Below are 26,883 nucleotides of genomic sequence, written 5' to 3'. Positions count from 1 at the left end.
TGAGAAATCTACCACGTACAAATCATCTTTTCGATACCCTTCAAAGACTAGAGACTTGTCAGATTCCATTAGAACAAGGCAACGATATTTTCCAAACATCACAATCATGTTCAAATCGCAAAGCATTGAGACAGACATTAAGTTGAAACCAAGGGATTTAACAAGCATGACTTTATCCATCTGTTGATCCCTTGAGATTGCAACTCTACCTAGACCCAATACCTTGCTTTTACTAGTGTCAGCAAATGTGATGTGACTTTTGTCAGATGGACGTAAGGTTGAGTCCATGAGAAGACTTCGCTTGCGAGTCATGTGATTAGTACACCCACTCTCAATAATCCATTCTGAAGTAGCTGGTGTCGTACCCTACAGTGCAGTTAAGGGGATAGGCTTCACGAAGAGAATTGTGAAGCATAAACATTTGACGAGCAAGTGGATTATGAAATCTTAGATCGAGGTTAGGACTGATAGGGCAAGTAGCAAGCGACTCGGGAACAAAATACATAATAAGACCATTTGGGCATTTGATCTTGCACCCTACAAGATGTTTGATTGTCGGCTGGAGACCTTTCCCTGCAAAAGAGAGTTAAGCTTTCTTAGCCACCCACATCTTCAAGGGTGGCTACGAAGCAATGAGTCTAAGTGCAGCATCTGAGAATTTTGGCTTTGGAGCCCTAGCAAAAAGTCTTGCAGGTGGACAATAGTACTCATAAGAATAAGCAGAGTAGTTCTTGGTCTTATGAACACGACGGTTTGATGAAACGCGCTCATATTCATAGGCCTGAGTATGGCTTCCCTGCAAAACATTTGCATTAGTGCGACTTAGGTGAGTCCTTTGTGTATGAAGCCTTTGGACCATATGAAGCCTGTGGTCTGGGGTTTGTCTTCTTCACTTGTGGTGTCATGATGACATTCACAGGAAGATTCTCCAGCAACCTTTTCGGCACCCAGACTTTCTTCACAGGTGGCCCATTCCTGCAGTTAGTACCAATATACCTGGCAAACACTTCACCATTCTGATTCTTAAATAGTTTATAGTTTGCATCAAAGGATTCATCAATAACAATGGGATTAGCACAATTGAAGCCTGGTAGGGTGGATGGATCCACTGAGGGTTCCTTTGTAGCAACCCATGTGGTTTTGGGGTACTGCTTAGGTTTCCAGTAAGAGCCATCAGCATTCATTTTCCTTTCGAACCCAAGACCCTCTTTTCTAGGGCTTGGGTTCAGGATCTACCTTTTGAGGACATCACATAGTGTCTGATGCCCTTTGAGACTTTTATACATCCCTGTTTCAAGCAATGTCTTCAACCTAGCATTTTCATCAGCAATCGCAGTGGTATCCTCAGTAGAGGGGTTAGTTACCACATGAACAGTTGAAGATATTGCAATAGTAGAAGCAGTAGAACATCCAGGAACAGAAGTAGCATTGTCACGCTCAATGCATTTAAGACATGGTGGTTCAAATCCTTCCTGAGCGGGACTGATCTATTTGGCGCGAAGTGACTCGTTTTCCTTTTGAAGATTTTCATGAGCCGCTCTCAATTTCTCAAGTTCTTGATTCCTTTGAAGATAATCATAGGAAAGCTTTTCATGAGTTGTTGAGAGCGTTTCATGACGACTTTCAAGTTCCTCATACTTAACATGAAGATTTTTATGTCCTTAATTAAGGACTGAGATCGAGTCATTTCAGCGTCTAACGGGTCATCGCTTTTGTCTAATAGTTTTTGAATATGTTCCATAGCTTTCTGTTGTTCAGTTGCAATTTTAGCAAGTGTTTTGTACCTGGGTTTGGAACCACAATCAGATTCATCTTCACTGGATGTTTGATAGTGAGTAGTGCGTGTGTTTACCTTGGCACCGCGTGCCATGAAGCAGTAGGTGGGAGCAGAGTAGTCCTTGTCATTTGCATCGGTGTCGGTGATGAAGTCATTGTCTTCAGTGTTGAAGATGGACTTGGCAACGTATGCTATAGCCAGACTCGCAACGCCAGAATCGGATTCCTCCTCGGACTCCACCTCCGCCTCCTCAGAAGCGGACTCCTCCTCTGAATCCATTTCCTTGCCAAGAAATGCACGAGCCTTGCCAGATGAGCTCTTCTTGTGTGATGAAGACTTTGAGGAAGACTTTGAAGAAGACTTTGAGTATTTCTTCTTCTTCTTGTCGTTAGAATCATACTCCTTGCTCTTCTTTTTCTTCTTGTTCTCATTGTCCCACTGTGGACACTCAGAGATGTAGTGGCCAGGTTTCTTGCACTTGTGGCATGTGTTCTTCTTGTAGTCATGAGCAGAAGCTTCATCATTCCTTGAGCTTGATCGTGAAGACTTTCTGAAGCCTTTCTTCTTGGTGAATTTTTGGAACTTCTTCACAAGCATAGCAAGCTCCATTCCAATGTCTTCAGGATCATCAGAACTGCTGTCAGATTCTTCTTCAGATGAGGAGACAGCTTTCGCCTTCAAGGCACGAGTTCGCCCATAGTTGGGACCGTAGATGTCTCTTTTCTCAGAAAGCTGAAACTCATGTGTGTTGAGCCTCTCAAGTATGTCAGACGGATCGAGTGTCTTGAAGTCAGGACGTTCTTGAATCATCAGGGCTAGGGTGTCAAATGAGCTGTCAAGTGATCTCAGGAGGGTCTTGACGACTTCAAGCTTGGTGATCTCGTTAGCACCGAGGGCTTGAAGCTCATTTGTGATGTCAGTGAGTCGATCAAACGTGAGCTGGACATTCTCATTGTCATTTCTCTTGAAGCGGTTGAAGAGGTTGCAAAGGACACTGATTCTGTGATCTCTCTGGGTTGAGACGCCTTCGTTGACCTTGGAGAGCCAGTCCCAGACTAGCTTTGATGTTTCCAAAGCACTCACACGGCCATACTGTCCTTTGGTCAGATGACCACAGATGATGTTCTTGGCAGTGGAGTCCAGTTGAACGAACTTCTTGACATCAGCAGCGGTGACACCTTCACCAGCCTTGGGAACGCCATTCTTGATGACATACCATAGGTCGACATCAATGGCTTCAAGATGCATGCGCATATTATTCTTCCAGTAGGGATATTCAGTTCCATCGAAGACTGGGCACGCAGCGGAGACTTTGATTATCCCTGCAGTCGACATAGCTAAAACTCCAGGTGGTTAAACCGAATCACACAGAACAAGGGAGTACCTTGCTCTGATACCAATTGAAAGTGCTAGTGATCGACTAGAGGGGGGTGAATAGGCAATTTTTATGAAAGTCTTCAAAACATGGAAGTTTCGAAGACAAACGATAGAAATAAACCTATTACGATGCAGCAGAAGGTAGACTACACAAAGCAAGCCATAGCCAAGTATTCAATGAAGTGAAAGCACAATGACCAATAGCAACTAGGTAGTATAGATCAGGTAGCAAGATAGTGTGAAGCCAATCAGAACAAGTAGTCACTCAGTGAAGACAAAAGATAATGCAATCATACAATGACTTCACTAGGACCAACATTAAGTAAAGGGATGGGAAGGATGAAACCAGTGACTCATTGAAGACAATGATTTGTTGGACCAGTTCCAGTTGTTGTGACAACTGTACGTCTGGTTAGAGAGGCTGAGATTCAACTTAGAAGACCATGTCTTCACCTTATTCCCCTTGAGCTAAGGACACCAGTCCTCGCCCAATCACTCTGGTAAGTCTTCAAGGTAGACTTCCAAACCTTCACAGACTTCGTTCACCGGTGATCCACAATGACTCTTGGATGCTCAGAACGTGATGCCTAACCGGCTGGAGGATTCACAGTCCTCAAGTGTAATAAGTCTTCATATCACACAGACAGGAAGACTTCAGTGATGCCTAACACTCTTTGGCTCTGGGTGTTTAGGGCTTTGTCCTCGCAATGAATTCTCTCTCAAAGGCTTCGAGGTGGGTTGCTCTCAAACGACAAAAGCCGTACACTAACTCTGAGAAGCCACCCGTTTATGGTTGTAGGGGGTGGGCTATTTATAGCCACTAGGCAACCCGACCTGATTTGTCCGAAATGACCCTGGGTCACTAAGGAACTGACATGTGTTCCAACAGTCAGATTTCAAACACACACGACAACTTTACTTGAGCTACAAGCAAAGCTGACTTACCCAGCTCTGGATAAGATTTGCTCTCATTGTCTTCGCTCGAAGACATAGAATTTTGGTTAAGCATCACTTCAGTCATTCTGACTGGTTCACTTGGACCCCACTTAACAGTATGGTGGTTCCTATGACTCAACAAAGAAGAAAAAGAACGACGAAACAACTAAGTCTTCGCGCTCCATAGTCTTGACATGTTGTCTTCTCTTGTCATAGTCTTCAATGTGAATGTCTTCACATCCCACCTTTGACATCAATGTCTTCATACATTTTTAGGGGTCATCTCCGGTAGGAAAACCGAATCAATGAGGGACTTCTACCTGTGTTATCCTGCAATTCTCAAAAACACATTAGTCCCTCAACCAGGTTTGTCGTCAATACTCCAAAACCAACTAGGGGTGGCACTAGATGCACTTACAGGTTTGCACAGGAAGTGAGTGTTGGGAAGGTCCAAAAATGTTCCGGATTTTTGGGGAAGCTCTGGAATATGATGAAAGAAAAATATGGCAAGGTTTGTGGAACAAACTTGAAATAGAACAGGCCTGGGGAATATTTTCTAGTGTGTTAGAATATTTATTATAGCTCCCTAATAATATTGGGAGACTTTTATATGTTGTAAAGAGAAATCACCATGTGCATTTCCCTCGATTTAAATGGATCGAAGATCCATGCAATTTATTTAGTTGAGTTTTAAAACGGGTTGCATGATGACATGATGCAATGCACATGATGCAATGATGAATGGAACGAACCAAACAACTCACACGACGAAACCCGGAAATCAAGGAAGGCATCTGAAGCTCCGGTCTTGGGGCGTCACAACACTCCACCACTACGAGAGGAGCTCGTCCCGAGATCTAGGATGGCACCAGAGGGAAAACGAAAGATGAAGAGGTAAAACAAAGTTGCTTCTTTGACAAACGAGTGAAACCAAAGAACCTTAGAGGTTGAACAACTTCGAGAAAAGAATACAACGGAGATGAACAAAGTTGAAACCACTCCGTTAGAAAAGAGGAACAAGGAGCCTTACTAGAGCCTTGTAGGTTGAAAGACATAAGAAAAAGGGTTGCAATGGACAATAAGTACATGCAAGCACTCCGGTAGAAACAAGATGTACAAGGAACGATAAAAATCAATTACGACAACACTCTGATTGGAAAAAAGGAAGGCATAGAATATGAAACTTGACAAGATGAGAGGATACTTGAAGAAATCAACAACACACTGCCTCCGGAACTATTGAAAGAATGGCACAAGGAAGAAATATTTCAGAAAGCACTCCGGTTAAATGGATAAGCATGAAAAGAACACGATCCTCACACTTCGAGAAGATGAGTGAGGAGAGCAACATCATAATGCCTCCGTAAGAGAGAATAGAAGATAAATCACTGGAATGAAAGAATGGAGGAGAAAATGCCAACTTCTGCCACAAAATAGCGTGGGGAGCACCCTTCCAAGAAGGTTATAACGGAGTTGTTGGAAAAACCAACAACGAAAAGAGTAAGCTTGTTGTGGGCTCATGGAAAACATCTCGAAATCTTGAGGTGAAATTCTGACACTAACGAAAAACAATAGATTGGATTGATATGAACAAGGAGACGAGAAACTTATTTCACCGGAAGGATAAATGAAGAACTTGGGTCATTTATAAGCACCATAAATAGCAACAATCCTTAGGGAAAGCTTTAGGTGAAATATAACCCAATATAACTCCAATGGAGAGATTGATGGATTGAGAAGAGCTCATTCTCAATGAAATTGATGGGTTTAACTATCTCATACTTGACAACTTGCGAACCATGAAACACGAATGGAAATTGTCAAGAAAGACATAACACCACCTAAAAATATAAGGTAGAAGGAATTTCACCACCTAAAAATATAAGGTAGAAAGACATAACACCACCTAAAAATATAAGGTAGAAGGAATTTCACTTCGGAATGCAAGATAAAGAATACTTGAGCTCCTCTAAAAAGAATCTCGATGAACACTTCGAGAAGGAATTAAATCTTTGATGAACCATCATGTAGAGCCTCCATGAAGAACTCCGGTAATAAAAGCATGATCAAACGAAAGGAAAGAGAAGTTGAAAACACAAGGTGAATCCTTGCAATGAGATAGATGGAGCTTCATGGTGACATAATTGGGATATCTTGGAACTCCAAGAAAGAAAAGATGAACAAAAGAAATCAAGAATTTATTCATCATGAACAAACTCCGAAGGAAGGAATTGATCACTGTCGGATTTCGGGTTCCGGCAGACCCTTGAGGTTCCAACACTGTGGTGCGCGCGGAGATTTCACCTCGTACCTACCTGCACCCCTCCGCCATGCTAGGATCTAAACTGAGGAAAGAATAACACAAGAGACACAGGGCTTATACTGGTTCGGGCCACCGTTGTGGTGTAATACCCTACTCCAGTGTGTGGTGTGGTGGATTGCCTCCTGGGCTGATGATGATGAACAATACAAGGAAGAACAGCCTCGTGAGGGTCTGTTCTTGGCTGAGGCGATGAACTGCTGGGAGGAGTTCAGCCACCTCTCTCTCACTCTCTCTCTGCTCTCCTCCGACAGACCCCCTTGCTGTGTGGGTGGCTGGTCCTATTTATAGAGGCCCTGGTCCTCTTCCCAAATATTGAGCGGGAAGGGAGCCAACAATGGCGGGCTAATTTGAAGGGGGACAACAAGTTTCAGCTATCCTGACAAAAGTAGTCTTCGCCTACGCAAAGCTCTGGTGATGACGCCGTCTTGGGCTCCACGGTGACCTCCATCTCGTAGTCCTCCTGGTCTTGGTCTCGTTGCACCGGAATGGAAACCTTTGCCTGATGCCTCGGTACTCCGCGGCTGCGCTTGCCCCCTTTGCACCAAAGAGGAAAGGAGGACGATGCGCGGACTGGCACCCGCCTGGCGCCCTGAGTTGTCATGGCTTGCGTCATGGGCACCTCGTGAGGTACCCCGCCTTGATCTCTCCGCCTCCTCGTGAGCCAGCCTGACGAGGCCGTGCCTGAGGAAGCTTCGCGTCGTCCGCCCCACGAGGCTTGGCCCCTCGCGAGGGTCTTGGGTTTGTGTTGGTGAAGATGGGCCGTGCTGGGCCCCCCTTTGAGCCACGCCGCAGGCCGCAGGCAGGCAAGTCTGGGGACCCCCATTCCCAGAACGTCGAAAGCAGCCCCCGGGCCCAAGGCGCGCCCGAACATGGCCGTGAGGGGAGGCGGAAGGGCAAGAGCGAAGCGCCGCGGGCCCTAACATCCTGCGGCCTTGGGCGCCGCGTGGCGGTTGATTGGACGTGGGCGTCTCCACTTCCCCATGGTGCCTCGGCAACTGCACTGACTGGACAAGTCCCTGCATGCAAAATAGGTCATGATTACCTGCGATCGTGGAGGTCGGCGGTTGGCCTTCGCCGGCCATAAGTACGGAACGACGCGCGCCCTTCTAGTCCACCCCTCCTTGCTTCTCCTTCTTCTTCATGGCCCCGTCGAGGAGGTTCTCGGCCGCGGAGAAGGGGAAGGCTTGCCAGGCAGAGCATGCCTCTCCCCTGCCCAAGCGCGGCCGAGGGCGCCCCCGCAAACATCCTGTGGCCACCACGGCAGCTCCCCGCGGCCGCGGAGACGCTTTCCAGCGCGGTGGCGGGCGGATTGCTGCGGCCGGGGGGGTGCACTCCGGCTGCGCGCCCCCCTATGCCGCGCTTTCGCGCTGTAGAGGTGCTGCCGGAGTTCGTCGTGTGGTCGGCGGAGCCGACTAGCACCCGGATCCCACTTCCTCGCTTCCTCCTTGGCGAGGTCCCGGCCGGCGCCCCGGGCGGCCTCTGGCTTCAGGCCGACGGCTGCTGCAGCCGGGCCTCATGGGTTTCACTGGAGGTCTCCGCAGCCGGGAGCCTGGCCCTGGCCCGCGGTTGGCAGATGTTTGCCCACGCGCGTGGCCTGGGCCGTCGGTGCACCCTATACTTCAGGTTCGACGGCGATGCCACCCTCTACGTGAGGGTGTTTGGGGAAGATGGTCGCCGCGCAGGGTGTTGCCCCGAGGGCGACGACCGCGGCTGGGAACCCGACTCCGGCGATGATGGAGAGGACGGCGCTCGCGGGGCTGGCGGCGCTCAAGGTTCCTCAAGCTTCTCCGGTTCTTCTTCAGGCGGCGACTCTCCTAGTGGTGGCCGCAGCCAGCCCCCACGCCGTCGTATCTGCTTGGGGGGTGGTGGCACGTCCACCCACCGTCACGCCCTGGTGAAGCGCGAGAGGGAGTCCGCCTGAGCTCCGGAGGCAGCTTGGGCTTCCCTGCGGGCCGATGCGAGGCGAGCCGCACCAGATTTGTTTTTTTCTCTTCCCTTTTCCTGCATAAAGAAGGACAGCAGTGTGGTGCCCCGCGGGGGCGTGTATGGGTTATTGCTGTTAATTATCGTTTTGCTTTCTTCATCGTACCTTCCGACTATGTGCCTGCGCGTCGATGGTTCCCGGCCCCAGCCATGGGGGCGACCGACCCAGGCCCTGTGTTTGTGTCGCGGTGCCCGAGGGGCACGGACTGGAGGGGTGCTCCTGCAAGGGGCCCAGGTCGCGAACCCTTTGAGTGACTAGGATAGGAACACTCGCGAGGGCGCTCGGCTCTCCCCCTCGCGAGGCCTTGCACAAGAGAAATCAAGGCAGGAGCGTGAAAAGCCGAAGAACCGCGAGCCAAAGACGGCAACAACCTCAATAAAACTTCAAATGGAGAAGAACAAGCCAACTGCGGAAAGCAAACGAAAAGCCGCGTTCGGCACCTAGTCTAGTCTTCGACGTCTTCTCACCAGCGCGGAGCTAAGTGCTGCCACTGGGCGTGGGAGGGAGCCCCAGGGCCTGAGGCCGGTGCTCCTGAGACTCCAGGGCGTGTACAGCCCCAACTCATTATTACGTGAGAGTGTCATGGGCGGCGAGCTTCACAGGCGTTCGCCTTGCTTCACAGGCTCCGGGCCTTTTCCAAAACGCGATAGCTTCACAGGCATTCACCTTGCTTCACAGGCTCCGGGCCTTTTCCAAAACGCCATAGCTTCACAGGCATTCGCCTTGCTTCACAGGCTCCGGGCCTTTTCCAAAATGCGATAGCTTCACAGGCATTCGCCTTGCTTCACAGGCTCCGGGCCTTTTCCAAAACGCGATAGCTTCACAGGCATTCACCTTGTTTCACAGGCTCCGGGCCTTTTTAGGGGTAGAACCTCCGGAGGTGCTGGATGTTCCATGCGTTCTGGACCGGCACTCCCTCTTGAGTCTCCAAGCACGCTGAGCTGGGCCTGGAAACATGAACAACCTTGAACGGGCCCTCCCACATGGCAGAGAGCTTGTGCAGCCCCTCCCTAGAGAGGACCCGCCTGAGCACGAGGTCTCCTACCTCGAGTGTCCTGGGGCGGATGTTGCGGCAGTGATATCGCCGCAGCGCTTGTTGGTACCTCGCCGCTCGTAGCGCGGCTTCTCGGCGACGTTCCTCCCCCAGCACGAGGTCCATCCCCCGCATGGCGTCCTGTTGCGCCTCGTTGAACGCCAGGACCAGCGCGGAGCGACGTCTGACCTCGTGAGGGAGGACCGCTTCGGCTCCGTAGACCAGGAAGAACGGGGTCTCCCCAGTCGGCTTGGTCGCGGTTGTGCGGATGGACCACAACACGGACTGAAGCTCGTCGTATCAACCTCTGCCGCAGGCCTCCAGCTTCTTCTTGAACGTCCTGGTCTTGAGGCCCCTCAGGACCTCCGCATTGGCTCGCTCGGCCTGGCCATTGCTTCGGGGGTGCGCCACTGAAGCGTAGCATATCTGCGTTCCAAGGTTAGTACAGTATGTTTTGAAGAGGTTACTGGTGAACTGCGAACCGTTGTCCGTGATGATGCGATTCGGCACCCCGAACCGGCTCACGATGCCCTTGATGAACTTGACCGCGGAACCCGCAGGGATGGTGCGGACAGCCTCCACTTCAGCCCACTTGGTGAACTTGTCTATAGCAACGTAAAGGTAGTGGTAGCCCCCTGGCGCCCGAGGAAACGGACCCAAGATGTCGAGCCCCCAGACTGCGAATGGCCACGAGAGGGGGATAGTCTGCAAGCCCCCTTCTGGTTGATGGATCTGCTTGGCATGGAACTGGCAGGCCTCACAAGCTTTCACTAGTTCAACGGCGTCATTGAGCGCGGTGGGCCAATAAAACCCACTGCGGAACGCCTTGCCGACGAGGGTCCGTGACGATGAATGATGTCCGCAGTCCCCGCCGTGTACATCTTCCAGTAGTTCCTTCCCTTGCTCCCTGGAGATGCAGCGCAGGGATACATCGTTTGGTCGCTTCCGGTAGAGCTCTCCATCTCTGATGCAGTATGCCGTGGCCTGGCGTGCCACTCGCTCTGCTTCCTCCTCCTTCTCCGGTAGGGTCCCTTGCGTCAAGTAGCTCCGGAGCTCCGTGATCCAACATCCCTCCTGAGGTTCCATCGTCAGGAGCAGGCGTGCTCCTGAGGCCGGGCCACAGGCCGGAGCTCCGGACGCAGGTGGCTGGGGGAGCTCCTCCCGGGGCTGAGCCGTGTTTGATAGTGACGGCAAGGCTGAAGGCTTGAAGAGCCGTTCCTCGAAAACGCCAGGCTCCTGAGGTAACCGCCTGGACGCGCGTTTGGCGATGTCATCGGCCTCTTGATTGGTGCCATGGGGCACATGCTGCAACTCCAACCCCCAGAACTGCTTCTCCATCCTGCGGACCTCTGCAAGATAGGCCTCCATGTGCTCAACCTTCGGCTCGTACACCTTGTTGGAGAAATTGACAAGGAGCTGCGAATCGCCCTTGATGGTGAGGCGTTTCACCCCCAGGGCAGCTGCGGCCTTCAAGCCCGCTATTAAACCTTCATACTCCGCTATGTTGTTGGAGACCTTTTCGCCTTGCTGGAAACAAAGCTACACGGTGTAATAGAGTTTGTCCTAGGTGGGCGATATAAGCACCGCCCCAGCCCCTGCGCCATGTCTGGAGAACGCCCCATCGAAGTACATGACCCAGCCTTCTGGCGCCTTGCTTCCCGGGGACAGGGACCGATCCTCGTCGGCCTTGAGGCCTGGCGCCTCCGTCCATTCTGCCACAAAATCCGCTAACGCTGCTCCCTTGATGACTCTGGTCATGCTGAATTCGAGCTGAAACACTTGCAGCTCTATGTTCCACTCAGCGACTCTCCCAGCTGAATTGGGGCTCTTGAGCACCCTCTCCAGGGGGTATGACGAGACGACCTTGATGGGGTGACCCTGAAAATAGTGCCGCAGCTTGTGCGAGGCCACCAGTAGCGCGAGGAGGAGTTTCTGGGGCATAGGGTACTGCGCCCTTGCATCCCGCAACACTGTGCTGACGAAGTACACTGGGTGCTCAACGAGGTGGAGTGCGTCAGTGCTGGCGGCTCCCTTTGGAGACCATGGCGCCTCTCGAGACAATGAGGCCTCCTGAGACTGGCCATCTGGGAGAGGGGCCTCTCCTGCCTCTAGTGCGCCCCTCTGCGGCGGCTGGTCCTCATCAGCTGCCGCGGCGGCTTCTGTGGGCCTTCCTCGTACCAGCTCCACCTTGTCCCGGGCTGCTGCCGCAGTTTTGATTCGACGCTCCTCTCTGACTGCCACCAGGGCTGCGCTGGTGGAGTAGGGAGTGGTGGCGAGGTAAAGCACCAGGGGCTCTTGAGGGCGCGGAGCCACCATGACCGGTGGGCTGGTCAGGTATTTCTTGAGATCCTGGAATGCCTTGTCGGCCTCTTCAGTCCACTTGAAGGGCCCCTTTTTCTTCATTAGCTAGAAGAAGGGTAGCGCTCGCTCCCCCAACTTGGAGATGAAGCGCCCTAGCGCGGTCACGTGCCCCGTGAGTTTCCGCATTTCTCTGAGGGTCTTTGGCGGGCTCATGTCTTCCACTGCCTTGACCTTCTCTGGGTTAGCCTCGATGCCTCGGTGAGACACGAGGAAACCCAAGAGCTTGCCCGAGGGGACTCCGAACACACATTTCTCTGGGTTGAGTCGTAGGTTCACTGCGTTGAGGCTCGCGGAGGTTTCCTCCAGGTCTTGTATCAAGGTCCTGGCCTCCCGAGATTTTACCACGATGTCATCGACGTAAGCTTCAACATTCTTCCCGAGCTGCGGGCCCAAGGTGATATGCATCAGCCGCTGAAAGGTCGCCCCTTGCGTTACGCAGCCCGAATGGCATGCAGGTGTAGCAGTACACCCCACACGGGGTTAGGAAGGCTGTCTTCTCGACGTCTTCAACCGCCATCTTGATCTGGTGATACCCAGAGAAGGCATCCAGGAAGCATAGCAGGTCGCATTCCGTAGTGGAGTCGACGATCTGGTCGATGCGGGGGAGTGGGAACGGATCTTGCGGGCACGCTTTGTTGAGGTTGGTGAAGTCGACACACATGCGTTCCTTCCCTCCCTTCGTTGGCACAACGACAGGGTTGGCCAACCAATCTGGGTATCGGACCTCGCGAATGACCCTAGCGGCCTCTAATTTGCGGGTCTATTGGACGATGAAGGCCTGCTTTTCTGTGGACTGCCGCCTGGCCTTCTGCTTCACAAGGTGCACATTGGGGCATACGTTGAGGTGATGCTCGATTACACTCCTGGGGATCCCTGCCAACTGGTCTGGCTCCCAAGCGAATACCTTCTTGTTTGCACGCAAGAACCTGACCAGGGCCTCCTCCTGCTCGGGTTTGAGGTGGGTGCCTATGGTGAAAGTGGCGTTGGTGGATCCGTCCTCATCGACGGGTATCTTCTTGGTTTCTGCCTTGTCTTGGGTGAACAACTGTTTCTTCTTGGCGGGCGCAGCCCCCTTGGGCTCGGGGGCCTCCAAGGCGGCGGGCTGTGCCGACGCCGCTGTCTTGAAGACGAGCTTGAGCACCCACAGAGCGTCCCCAGTGTCCCCGTGCACGGTGAGGACACCGCTGCTCCCGGGCATCTTCATGAGGTTGTACGCCGGGTGCGTCGCGGCCATGAACTGGGCCAGCGCCGGTAGCCGAGGATGGCATTGTAGGGGAGGCCGATGGGGGTGATGTCGAAGTCGACCAGCTCCGTGCGGAAGTTGTCGTAGGTGCCGAAGGTCACTGGGAGCCGGATCTGTCCCAAGGAGCCAGACGACCTGCCCCCAATGCCTGAGAAGGGCCGGCTGGGCTGCAGCCGTTCCAGGGGTATGCAGAGGAGGTTGAAGGCCTCGACTGAGAGCACGCTGAGGCCTGCCCCACCATCGATGAGAGTTCTGGTGACGGCCACCTGGCAGATGGTGGGGGTGCACAGCATGGGGAGCGCGCCCGAGCAGGCTGAGTTGGAGGGGTGGTCCTCCGAGCTGAAGCTCAGGCCGGTCTCGGGCGCCGCCCGATCCAGGGGAGCCCCCTGCTGCGTGGAAGCGGCGCTGACCCGGCGGATGAACAACTTGGCGTGGTAACTTGTAGGCGGCGCCTGCGAGCCGCCCAAGAGGGCCGCGACGACAGGGGGTGTCGGTGCAGCGCGATAGGCGGGGGAGAGGTTGCGGGGCCCCATGGGCGTGCGGAGCGCGCGAGACAAAGAACCAGCTGGGGCGAGCGAGGGAGTTGCGGTGCGACCGTCTTGGCGCACGGATGGATGCTGAGGCGATGCTTGCTGCTCGTCCCCCGCCGGGCCGGTGGCGGCGTTGATGGCAGGTGACAGGGAACGGCGAGGACGCCCGCCGACAGGGGCCGTCTGGGCGACGCGGGAAGCGAGGGCGGCCCGGCGCTCCGCGCGGGCCCGACGAGCGTCAGACATGAGCGCGATGGTCGGAGGAGAACGGGGTAACGGAAGATGAATTCCTGCGCACCCCCTACCTGGCGCGCCAAATGTCGGATTTCGGGTTCTAGCAGACCCTTGAGGTTCAAACACTGGGGTGCGCGCGGAGATTTCGCCTCCTACCTACCTGCACCTCTCCGCCATGCTAGGATCTAAACTGACGAAAGAACAACACAAGAGACACAGGGTTTATACTGGTTCGGGCCACCGTTGTGGTGTAATACCCTACTCGAGTGTGTGGTGTGGTGAGTTGCCTCTTGGGCTGATGATGATGAACAATACAAGGAAGAACAGCCTCACGAGGGTCTGTTCTTGGCTGAGGCGATGAACTGCTGGGAGGAGTTCAGCCACCACTCTCTCTCTCTCTCTGCTCTCCTCCGACCGACCCCATTGCTGTGTGGGTGGCTGGTCCTATTTATAGAGGCCCTGGTCCTCTTCCCAAATATTGAGCGGGAAGGGAGCCAACAATGGCGGGCTAATTTGAAGGGGGACAGCAAGTTTCAGCTATCCTGACAAAAGTAGTCTTTGCCTGCGCAAAGCTCTGGTCATGATGCCGTCTTGGGCTCCACGGTGACCTCCGTCTCGTAGTCCTCCTGGTCTTGGTCTCGTTGCACCGAAATGGCAACCTTTGCCTGATGCCTCGGTACTTCGCGGCTGCGCTTGCCCCCTTTGCACGAAAGAGGAAAGGAGGACGTTGCGCGGGCTGGCACCCGCCTGGCGCCCTGAGTTGTCATGGCTTGCGTCATGGGCACCTCGTGAGGTACCCCGCCTTGATCTCTCCGCCTCCTCGTGAGACAGCCTGACGAAGCCATGCCTAAGGAAGCTTCGCATCGTCCGCCCCGCGAGGCTTGGCCCCTCGCGAGGGTCTTGGGTTTGTGTTGGTGAAGATGGGCCGTGCTGGGCCCCCCTTTGAGCCACGCCGCAGGCCGCAGGCAGGCAAGTCTGGGGACCCCCGTTCCCAGAACGCTGACAATCACCTGGATGAAACAAGAATAAGAATTATATTATGCATATCCTTCAGCAATTTAGATTGATGACAAGTAACGAATTTGGCATACTACTTATTCTCGTAGAAAGGATTAAGATAGATATAGTGCCAACTTGGGAAGGTCTCCAACGATCCACCGATAGGATTGAAGCAACGAATGAATTGATATGATAACACGGTAAGAGAAATTTTGAACGAACCACCATAAGAATTAAAAATGAAAGTAGCAAAGGCACAAATCACCGGAAAGAATTGGAAAACAAATGACGATACTTGAGGGGATTTAGATACAAGTGAACGAAGAGATCGTGAACTAATTAGATAATACTTGAATGATGCACCGATAAGATTTAGAGAATGAGAGCTGAAAGCTTAGAATGAATAATTCTGAGATGATTGCCTCCGGAGAAAGAAATGAAAACAACTCATGAAATGCTCTGGATAGATGAAAAGAATCTCACAATCAAAAAAATTATGAGAGGATGGCATCAAGCTTGAACTGAGAATCCTCAAGAGAAGGCACAAGATTTAGAGGAAACACTTCTTCAGTCTTCAAATCCGAGAATGACGACGAGAAACACCATCAAGAATTGTTTAGACACTCCGGGAGAATCAAAAGCGAAGAGGTTGAGCCAACGATGAAAAGAATTTGACCAATCTTGGAGAAATACATATGACTGATGATAATTCATTCTTACGTCAAACTTGGAGAAGAATTTCAGAGTAACTCCGGGAAAATAGAAGAATCAAGTAAGATCCTGGGAAAAGACCTGTGGGTTAGGGCCCACTCAAAATATACACCGCTGAATGATTACTTGAAAAGAGAGATTGCACCAGTTGAATTAAATGGCTTGAATGAGATAACATCCTCAAAAGAATTTGAGCGAATTGAGAAAGGAAATCTTGAATCTTCTGAGATATCTTCAGCACTCCGGAACAACTGAATAGCGAGAAGTGGAATGATAATGAGGTGCACCGCCATGGAAAAGCATTTGAGATGATGAAAAGGAATATAATCAGCACTGAAAGCTTGAATTGAATCCACCGAAAAAGAAAAGAATGGAGAATGGTGAATGAGTAGAGCATCTTCATGAGAAACACTGGGTAAGAACATGAAGGAAAAGAATGGAGAGACCTCCATCAATAAAAGGATACTTGATTAAGACATCTGATTCCTTGAAGGAAAAGGGGTGGGAGGGCGGGAAAACAAAGACAACTTGGTTACGGCTGAAACGAACACCGATGAGAATACTTAGAGTTGAACTTGCAGATGTTGAAAATGATCGGATCCACTTGAAGAGGAGCACACCGGTTGAGAAGAAATTGAAATGACAAACTCGATGAACAAGAAGGACTAGTATTCACATAGAAATATGAGAACACCATTTAGGAAAGGTATGGAATCCACATTTGACTTCGAAGCAACTCGAATACCACAACAAAAATCAAAAACAAAGGATTGACTTGCAAAATAAACCGGAAGCAAACATATGATAGATCCCATATCGTATCATGTGTGTGTTGGAAAGATATTCAAGGAGCTACTTGAATTCCCACTTATAAACTCCCGAAACATTCCGGTTATGCAATCAGGTGTTGGGGATACAGGGGAAGCATAATATCTCACCCAAAACTAGCAAATCCTTCATCCAGCTGTATCCATCCTTCAACACATAACCAAGAAACCTTCCGAAATCATTTACCTCAACCTTCGAAAAGCATCAATTATACGAGTTATGGCAATACTCCCGAACTCCCGCCTAGTACTGGGTGGCGTCGAGGTTATCTCACTAACAACCGCATAAAAGAGATTTTCGATGTCAGCGAAACTCAGGTATTCCAAAACTGCAATGATAAAATTGTGACGACAACACCTCGGAGCTCAACTCCCCGGGACACTGCCACAACCCCTAAATGTCAGGAGGCACCAAGAACAATGTTCTCGTCACAAAACCATCGGAACGATTCCAAGATACCCGCGTGATCCTAAATTTTTTTCATGAAATTTGAGAAGAGAAGAGTCAAAACTCTACGTCAAGAGGCCTCACCAGAGCGACAAAGGGGCTGAGGAGTAAAAAGAATCCTACTCTCCGATATATATAAACCTATAAGACTCAAAACATTTTTCTAGACTCAACAACGCCAGCGATTCGATCAAGCAGGGGGCTCCTAAGTCGGGGAAGGCTCTGATTACCAAGTTGTAACACCCACGATGTGGCTATATCTCCCATGTGTCAGAGCACGACTTAGAGGCATAACCGCATAGTAGGCATGTCGCAAGAGGGGTAACCTTTACACATCCCATGTACTGAATGAGAAAGGGATAAAGAGTTGGCTTACAATTGCCACTTCACACAATACATAAATATAGCATTACATCATCCAGAATACAATCAAGGTCCGACTACAGAACCAAATAAAGAAAGACAACCCCTAATGCTAGATCCCCGATCGCCCCGACTGGGCACCACTACTGATCAACTGGAAACAAAACAACACAACGAACACGATCTTCATCGAGCTCCCACTTGAGCTCGGTTGCGCCACCTGCACTGGTATCATCGGCACCTGCAACTGTTTGGAAGTATCTGTGAGCCACGAGGACTCAGCAATCTCACATGCTCGCGATCAAGACTATTTAAGCTTATGGGGTAGGAAAGGGTAGTGAGGTGGAGCTGCAGCAAGCACTAGCATATATGGTGGCTAAATTACACAAATAAGAGCGAGAAAAGAAGTAAAGCGCGGTCGAGAAGCTGTAATGATCAAGAAGTGATCCTGAAACTACTTACGTTCAAGCATAACACGAGACCATGTTCACTTCCCAGAATCCACCGGAAAGAGACCATCACGGCTACACACACGGTTGATGCATTTTAATTAAGTTTAGTGTCAAGTTCTCTACAACCGGACATTAACAAATTCCCATCTGCCCATAACCGCGGGCATGGCTTTCGAAAGTTCAAAACCCTGCAGGGGTGTCCCAACTTAGCCCATCACAAGCTCTCATGGTCAATGAAGGATATTCCTTCTCCCAGGAAGACCCGATCAGACTCGGAATCCCGGTTACAAGACATTTCGACAATGGTAAAACAAGACCAGCAAAGCCACCCGAATGTGCCGATAAATCCCGATAGGAGCTGCACATATCTCGTTCTCAGGGCACACCGGATGAGCAGTCCGTACAACTAAAACCAACCCTCAAGTTTCCCCGAGGTGGCGCTGCAAGGGGCTCTAGCACTACAAAAAAACACATCTGTGACATTTTGGGCCAAACGAAAAAAAATTGTCATACATATGACACTTCTATGACGATAATTGTGACAAAACCCGGTATCATCATAGATGTGGTGGGCTCCTACTTCTATGATAAAAAATCATGACAGAAAATGGGCTTTTCATCCTGGGCCGGCCGGAGACGCAGCTGCATGACATTCTTTGGGCCGTCCATGACGAAAAAAAACGTGGTAGAAGCGAGGGCGAGGAAAATTTCGGGGAGTTCCCGGTTACGGTGGGAGGTCGGGGGCCGAGCGATGCGCGTTTCTCTTGTACACGTATGCGCATGTGTGTGAGGCGTTGGCTCTAACTGAACCCGAGCGAGGCGTTGGGCTCTAACTTAACCCGAGCGATTGCACTGCAGGCTACGCGTTACTGAACCCGAGCGATCGATCGATGGCTGTTAACTGAACTCGATCGAGCGATTCCTTCACTACTGCTGCTAACTGAAGCCGATCGATGCTGCCTCTGGGATGAACAGTGAGCGTTGCAGGGGGGTTTGGATGAATAGTGAGCGGTGGCGTTGCCTCTGGATGAACAGGACCCCGTGGTGTGGTGGAGGGCTGGATGAACAGTAGTGTGTAGGGGTGGTTGAACAGGCCCCCGTGGTGTGGAGGGCTGGATGAACAGTAGACGATGGAGGGGTGCCCTTGGAGGGGTGGTTGAACAGGACCCCATGGTGTGGAGGGCTGGATGAACAGTATATGGTGGAGGGGTGGTTGAATAGTAGCCGGTGGAGTAGCGCGCGGTGGAGGCTGGATGAACAGGAGCCCGTGGAGGCTGGAGGAGGTCGACGGTAGCCCGTGGAGGCTAGAGGAGGTCGACGGTGGAGATGAACAGTATCCCGTGGAGTCCCGTTTTGCGGTACGCCACACCCCTCCGATAAACAGGACCCCCGTTTTGACCGTAGCCCTCCAACACAAGTCTATTTCATCCATTTTGCGGTACGCCACACCCCTACCGATGAACAGGACCCCCATTTTGACCGTAGGAGGTCCGTTTCCTCCATTTTGCGGTACGCCAGACCCCTCCTGATGAACAGGATCCTGTTTCGAACATGGCCGGTCAAACACAAGGTCGTTTCCTCTGTTTTGCGGTACGCCAGGCCTTGTTTCCATCGCCTGTTCCGTCCAAGCCCTCCCGATGAACATGACCACGCATTCCGTTTCGACCCAGCCGGTTGGCTCCCACGCGTTGCGTTGCCTCCCGATGAACACGACGCATTCCATTGCCTCCCCATGAACACGACGCATTCTGTTGCCTCCCCCATGAACATGACGACGACGCTGTTTCTTCGTTCCGACCCAGCCATGTACACGAGCCCTGGCCGTATGTATGCGCGAGTAGGCATTCGAGACCCCACCCGTATGTACACATACGTGGCCGTATTTTCTTTTTTGCACCCTGGCCGCTGTACGTAGGTGTACATGCTACGTGCGCGCCTCTACTACGACACGTGCGCGCCTCTACATCCACCCGTATATATGTACGTACACGTTCGCGACCAGAATGACAACGCTACGTACGCTTCGACCAGGTGGGTCCCGACTGTCAGGCACTTCCTTACGTGCGAAGATGTAGCTTGTGGGTCCCAGCAGTTAGGGGGGCGAATCATTTTATTTTTTTGACCGGACGCACTTCCTTGCGTGCGAAGGTGTAGCTGGTGGGTCCCAGCAGTCAGGGGGGAAACGTTTTTTTTCACAAAATACGGTGGCCTGTCCGGTGGGTCCCCGCTGTCAGGTGGAGGAATAATTATTTCGTGCGTAATAAGGAGGCACTTCCTTGTTGCAGCAGTGGACCCAGCTATCAGCATCTCCACGCACAGTGCTCTTCCGATGGAAGTCGGTCGTTGACCACATGGACCACGCCGTGCCGAGAGCATCACGGCGGTGGACGACGGCGAGGCCTAGGAAGGGGACGACACGGAGGCAGGGAAGACTTGGCAGTTGTTTCCCACGCGGAGGGGAGTACGACTATACGAGGGTTTGCTGGTTCGTCTACCGTCGCCGGAGAATAACAATAGGTGTGGGTGAGTAGAGGCATGGCTAGGTAAGCGATGGGAGTACAGTGGGGCGGTGAGGCCTGCGCGGCAGCACAGCCGGCCGTGGGGAGGAGGGAGCAGGCAGTCCCGTCGGCGCTTGTTTGAGCGGCTGGAGCAGGAAGAGCAGAGATTGAAGAAGCACGACGGCCGTTGGATGGACATCCAACAGTCAGTGCTTGTGCGTCATCCTTTTTTTAGGAAAGCCTCAAATCTGTGGATAACAGCTTACAACCAATCTGCCATTATTTCTAATAATTTACAGCCCATTTGCTAATTCTTAAGGTTTTTTTGGAGCCCATATTCTTTTTGTTAGCATTACAGCCCATATTGTGGCCACGGTTAAAAAATTATACGAAATTTTGCATATTTCGGTGCGGTCCAAACTGTTTTTAATCCCAAATTTTGACTCACATTCAAACTGATTTTTAAAATAAATGTATATCAATATAAAATCCAACAAATTCTCCACGCATAAAAATTAATGTAATTTAAAATCTTGAAATAAAAAAAACATATTTGAAACTAATTGCCAGTTTGATGTGTTTTAAAAATGTACAGCCCATTTCCCATTACTGATGGGCCATTTTCTCGGCCAGCCGAACGAAAGCTCTCCTCGTCTTGAAAGATTTGCAGCCCAACAGGCCTGACAAAGTGACTTACCTGGCAAATCACAAAAAAACTGGGCTGTGGCCGTGGACCCAGCTGTTAGCCTCTCCACGTACAGTACTCTTCTGATGGAAGTCGTTCCTTGACCACGTTGACCACGCCGCGCGGAGAGCACCACGACGGTGGTCGACGGTGAGGCCTAGGAAGGGGACAACACGGAGACGGGGAAGACGCGGTAGTGGAAGCCCGTGCGGAGAGGAGTACGAGGGTTCACTGGTTCAGCTGCGGTGTGGGGCTGCCGTCATCATAGGGCCTGGCCAGCGGTGGGAATAGTAGGGGCGGTGAGGCCTCTGCGGCAGCACAGCCGGCCACGGGAGGCAGGAGCATGCGGCACGACCGGCGCTGCTTTGGGTGGCTGGAGCAAGAAGACCAGAGGTTGAAGAAGCACTACGGCCGTTGGATGGACATGGTACGGTCACTAGAGCTAGAATCGTTCATATTGACTCAGTTGACAAAGCCCTTCGTCCCCGTCAACTTAGTAGGCCCACAAGTCAGCCTCCCACCAAGGTGTGTCCCGGCTAGCCGGGGGAGTATTCATTTTTTTGTGCGTAATAAGGAGGCACTTCCGGTGGGTCCGTGCTGACAGCGAGGGGAACGTTTTTTTCGCTAAATACGGTGGCCCGTCCGGTGGGTCCCAGCAGTCAGGGGGGAACGATTTTTTTTGAAAAATACTGTTGGCCCGTCCGGTGGGTCCCCGCTGTCAGGTGGATGAATAATTATTTTCCGCGTAATAAGGAGGCACTTCCTTGCGGCTGCTGTGGACCCAGCTGTCAGCCTCTCCACGTACTGTACTCTTCTGATGGAAGTCGGTCGTTGACCACATTGACCACGCTGCGCCGAGAGCACCACGGCGGTGGACGACGGCGAGGCCTAGGAAGGGGACGACGCGGAGCCGGGCAAGACGCGGCAGTGGATGCCCACGCGAAGAGGAGTACAAGCATTCATTGGTTCGGCTACGGTGTGAGGCTACCATCGCCGCAGAATAACAGGGGGTGCGGGTGAGTGGAGGGATGGCCTGGCCAGTGGTGGGAGTAGTATGGGGGCGGTGAGGCCTCTGCGGTAGCACAGCCGGCCACGGGAGGCAGGAGCAGGCAGCACGACTGGCGCTTCTTTGGGCGGCTGGAGCAAGAAGACCAGAGGTTGAAGAAGCACTATGGCCGTTGGATGGACATCATATGGTCACTGGAGTATTGACTAAGTTGACAAAGCCCTCCGTCCCCGTCAACTTAGTAGGCCCACAAGTCATCCCAACAATATGGTGGGTCCCAGCTAGCAGGGGGTATTCATTTTTTTGGGCGTAATAAGGAGGCAATTCCTTGCGTGCGAAGATATAGCTGGTGGGTCTGACCTGTCAGTGGGGGGAACGTTTGTTTCGCGAAATACAGAGGCCCTTCCTATGGGTCCTGGCTGTCAGGTGGAGGAATCATTATTTTGCGCGTAATAAGGAGGCATTTCCTTGCGTGCAGCCATGGACCCAGCTGTCAGCCTCTCCACGTATAGTCCACTTCCGATGGATGTCGTTCATTGACCACGTTGACCAGGCCGTGCTGAGAGCACCAGGGCGGTGGACGACGGCGAGGCCTAGGAAGGGAACGACACGGAGCCAGGGAATACTCGGCAGTTGTTTCCCACGCGGTGGAGTACGAGGGTTTACTAGTTCGTCTTCCATCGCCGGAGAATAACAGCATGTGTGGGTGAGTAGAGGGATGGCTAGGCCAGTGATGGGAGTACGGTGGGGCCGTGAGGCCTGCGCGGCAGCATAGCCGGCCGCGGGTGGAGGGAGTAGGCAGTCCCGCCGGCGCTTGGTTGAGGGGCTGGAGCATGAAGAGCAAAGATTGAAGAAGCACGATAGCCGTTGGATGGACATCCAACAGTCACTGCTCTCGTGTGTTGACTAAGTTGACAGGGCGTTGCGTGTGCGTCAACCTTTTTTTATGAAAGCATACACATCAACCTATAGTAGGCGCACAAGTCAGCCTCAAATCTGTGGAAAATAGCATACATCCCATCTGCCATTATTTCTAATAATGTACAGCCCATTTGCTAATTCTAAAGAATTTTTTTGGAGCCCATCTTCTTTTTGTTAGCATTACACCCCATATTGTGGCCACGGTTAAAAAGTATACGAAATTTTGCATATTTCGGTGCGGTCAACTATTTTTAATCCAGAAATATCGATTCACATTCAAACTATTTTGAAAAATAATTTATATAACTATAAAATCCAAATAATTGTCCACGCATAAAAATCAATGGAATTGAAGATCTTGTAGTGAAAAAAATTGAAACTAATTCCCGGTTTGATGTGTTTTAAAAATGTACATCCCATTTCTGGGCAAACCGAATGAAACTCTCCTGGGTCGTAAAATTTACTGTATTATGACCACAATATGTTGGAAATGGAAGCCCGGCACGTTCAGAAGCTTTTTTGCCCACCTGAAACTCCTTTTTTTGCTCTTCGACATACCGATCCGTCAATTCAGTAAATATATGGGCTTTTGAATTGATTCTACTATTTACTAGTGTGGATGGGCTGTTTTGTCTTGGGCCTAGAGAAACAATTACTACTAGTACAGTGGAGACACTCTACAGCTACCCAGAAAAACAATTACTACTAGTACAGTGGAGACACTCTACCGCTTCTGGCTCCTCCTAGGTCATTGAAACGTCTCCCTTCTACTGAATACCATTATAGTTTTGTTCGCCGACATGCGGGCCATGTAGTGCGCGGGCCCAAATGCCATCCACCAAATTAGAAGGCAGTATGCAGGCGGAGAGTCACCCCGGTCATAGCGTGGCAGTAACGAGTCGTCGTATCACAAAACCCCACCTCCCCGCAGTCTAAGTTTGACCGACGAAGCAACCATCATTTCACTCTTCGTTGAATCCCCTTCTCCCTCACCATTTTCAAGAAAGGCAACACTCACATCTGCCACTGTTCTTCTCTCCGAACGAAGCGAAGGTAAGTGGATCTGTGATGTTGGTATATTTTCGTTCAGAGAAAAAAAAGAACTTTTGCAAAGCAGTAACCGATCCTCACTCTCTTTTTTGTTTCCTTGTCATTGCGATTGTATTTTCCTTTCAGTGGTCTCCTAGTATTCGTCAGTTTCATGATGGACCAAGGAGAACCAGGCAAAGATCTGCCGATATTGGAGCAGACGCGGGAGGCTGATCCCCATGAGACAGAGAGCTCCAAGAAGATGGAGGCAACCACCGAGCCGACCCTAGATACGCTCATGGCCACTACTGAGATGGTCAACGCCCCGTTTGAGGTTACAGCCCCCGTGGCACTGCAGGAGCAGTTTTCCCCCTTCGATTGTGGTTTTTCATATAAGTATGTGGTGATTTTTTAAGAAAAGGAAGTATGTGGTGATTAATAATGCAAAATTTTATTAGCTTCGATGCCATGCTATACATAGTGGTTTAAATAACTTGTGTTTCTTATACTGAAAAATAATTCAGAATTTGTTTCTGTTTCAATTAGAGCCCTGATGCAGACAAGGATTGTGTGGTTGTACATGTCACTCGCTATGAGGCGGATGACCTGAATATACGCACTGGGAAAACAGAGTTCTTAGGCTGTTGGATCCTGGAAGCCATTTGTGATTATACCAATGAGGAGTTGTATTCCAGCCTCACTGTTGTCAGGCGTGTTGTCCAGGGTGTACTGAAGCACAAGAAGTTCAAAGCTACTCCTTCGTTTGTGAGGCATACTGTTCTTGTCAAGCTTACGCAGGAAGATGACGTGGCATGCCTCCACAAAAAAGTTTATCAGTTGCAAGGCCACAAGGTTGTCTTCATGAAGGTTCACAGGATTGAGCTGCTGCGGGACGTCCTCGATGATGTTCATGGCAAGGTCCGTCTTGTGTCCAGCCCAAATTCACTAGTGCAGAACCGGGCAATAGCACCGGTTCGTAAGGCCCTTTAGTGCCGGTTCGGTAACCGGCACTAAAGTTTGGGCACTAAAGGTCACCCCCCTTTAGTACCGGTTCAGCACGAACCGGTGCTAAAGGGCAACCACGTGGCACGAGCCAGCTCCGGGGGCCGGGAGCCCTTTAGTACCGGTTGGTGACACCAACCGGTATTAAAAGGTTGGGGGGTTTGGGTTTATGATTCCTTTTTCATTTAATTTTGTATTCTCCATTTAATTCTTTTTCGTTTGCTGGTATTTTACGATGCTACATATTGTACATGTTATGCATATATATAAATAGAATTTCTAGTAGAACCGATCACATATATATATATATATCATCGAATGTCTCACAACCACCATTAATTCACACATATATACACACATGTATATATGTATACAATTAGGTAGGTATATACAATTTCTCCTAATTGGTGCCTTCGGAGCCAGTGGCATTAGCCTATTTGGTGCCTTCGGAGCACGATGACAATTGGAAGTGGTTCATGGGGGCGGTAGCGGGTAATAGTATTCTCCTTTGGGATCTATGACCTGGTCGAGCAAAAATCCCGCTATTTCCTCTTAAATTGCTTCTATGCGGTCCTCTGATAGGAGCTGCTCCCGCACCTCTTTGAACTGTTAAGAAGGAGATCAATATGCATGTGTATTAGTTGTGTGACTAGATATCGATAATGGTGTAAAAATTGTGAATAGTGTTCTGACAAACGTACCCACTCCTGTCTTTGAGATCTGCTCCTTTCGGACGCCATCATGCGAATGTTCTTGCAAACGTAGTATGCACATAGATTATTCCCCGATGCCTGCTTCAGGGCCTTTACGAGAATGGAATTTGATCAGATAATAATTAATCAAGCATGATAATTAAAGAGATGGCAGCTAGCTAGCTAGTACTACTTAATGACTTACCTTGGGTCGATACCATTTTTTTTCCATTGGCCTGGAGTGACGCTGATGAACTTTACCCAAGCCCTGCCCGCCGACAAAGAAAATGAATAAAGGGGTTATTAAATAGTTCATATCAGGAAATGACGAACTAAATAGGCTGAGATATAGTTAATAATGATTGAAATTACCTGTTGACTATCCCAGACACGATGGTGTAGTCACTTGGTTTTTTAAGTAGTGATTCTAGTACTTCAACTGTTCCTTCATCAACTTTAATGATTAACAAGATCCAATGAAATCTGCATGCACACACGTTTGCATGTCTTAATTAAGCGGGCATATGTAAGCAAAAACATGTAGCTAGTTAGTAGGCAAAAACATAATTTGTAGTACAAGACAGTGTGACTCACTCGAAGTTGTAAGGAAGTATTATATCTTCATTGTATTTGAGGCGCTTGAAGAACTCTAGCATGCTTTCCTCTACACTATTTTCGTAATATGGATCTAATTTCCATGTGTATTCATTAATGGTATTTTGGTCAACGAACCCAATGCCATAGCATCCACCTTTTTTCATTTCATAAATCTTCATCCTGCATAATACCACAGAAAAGAATATAGTGAGGATAATTACAGGTAATGATTGATCAAAATGATCACTACAGCTAGCTTGAGACTTAAATCACAGAAATAAATCACTTACAGACGATAGCAACTGACGATAGATTTGTCGAGTGCGTCTTGATTGTATAACTGAAATAGTTCTGAATACTCAACGGACACAGCTTTCTCATGGTAGTAATGATCCTTCTTGACATTCACCATGAGGGACTCTCGATTGGAAATCTTGGTAATGTCCATGTACCATTGATGCAATTCATACATTCTCGTTGGGAGCTTCTTGACCTCGTCTGGCTCGACCAAAGGTTAGCCCCGGACATATTTCTGTTTTATTTCCTCCTCTCTAAGCGGAGGCATGGGCTCGATGTCGAGCAGTTGTCCAACAGTGATCTTGAGCATTTCAGCCTGCCTTATATGCTCCTCGGTTATTACCACATCGCCCAGCTCGGGAACATAAACGGTTTTCCCACAATAATATTGGGTGCGCCTACTCTCATGTGTTGTTGGCACAACAAGCGGGGGGGGGGGGGGGGGGGGTTGATTGCGCCACCTGTTCTCCCAGCTGGGGAACGGTTTTACCGCTCCTTTTGCCAGCTGATTTTGCTCGAGCTCGAGCTTTCCTCTTTCTGTAGACGTGCTCGATTTAA

Source organism: Triticum urartu, chromosome 7 (genome assembly GCF_003073215.2).
Source record: "Triticum urartu cultivar G1812 chromosome 7, Tu2.1, whole genome shotgun sequence".
Lineage (NCBI taxonomy): Eukaryota > Viridiplantae > Streptophyta > Magnoliopsida > Poales > Poaceae > Triticum > Triticum urartu.
Note: the sequence above shows the minus strand (reverse complement) of the source record.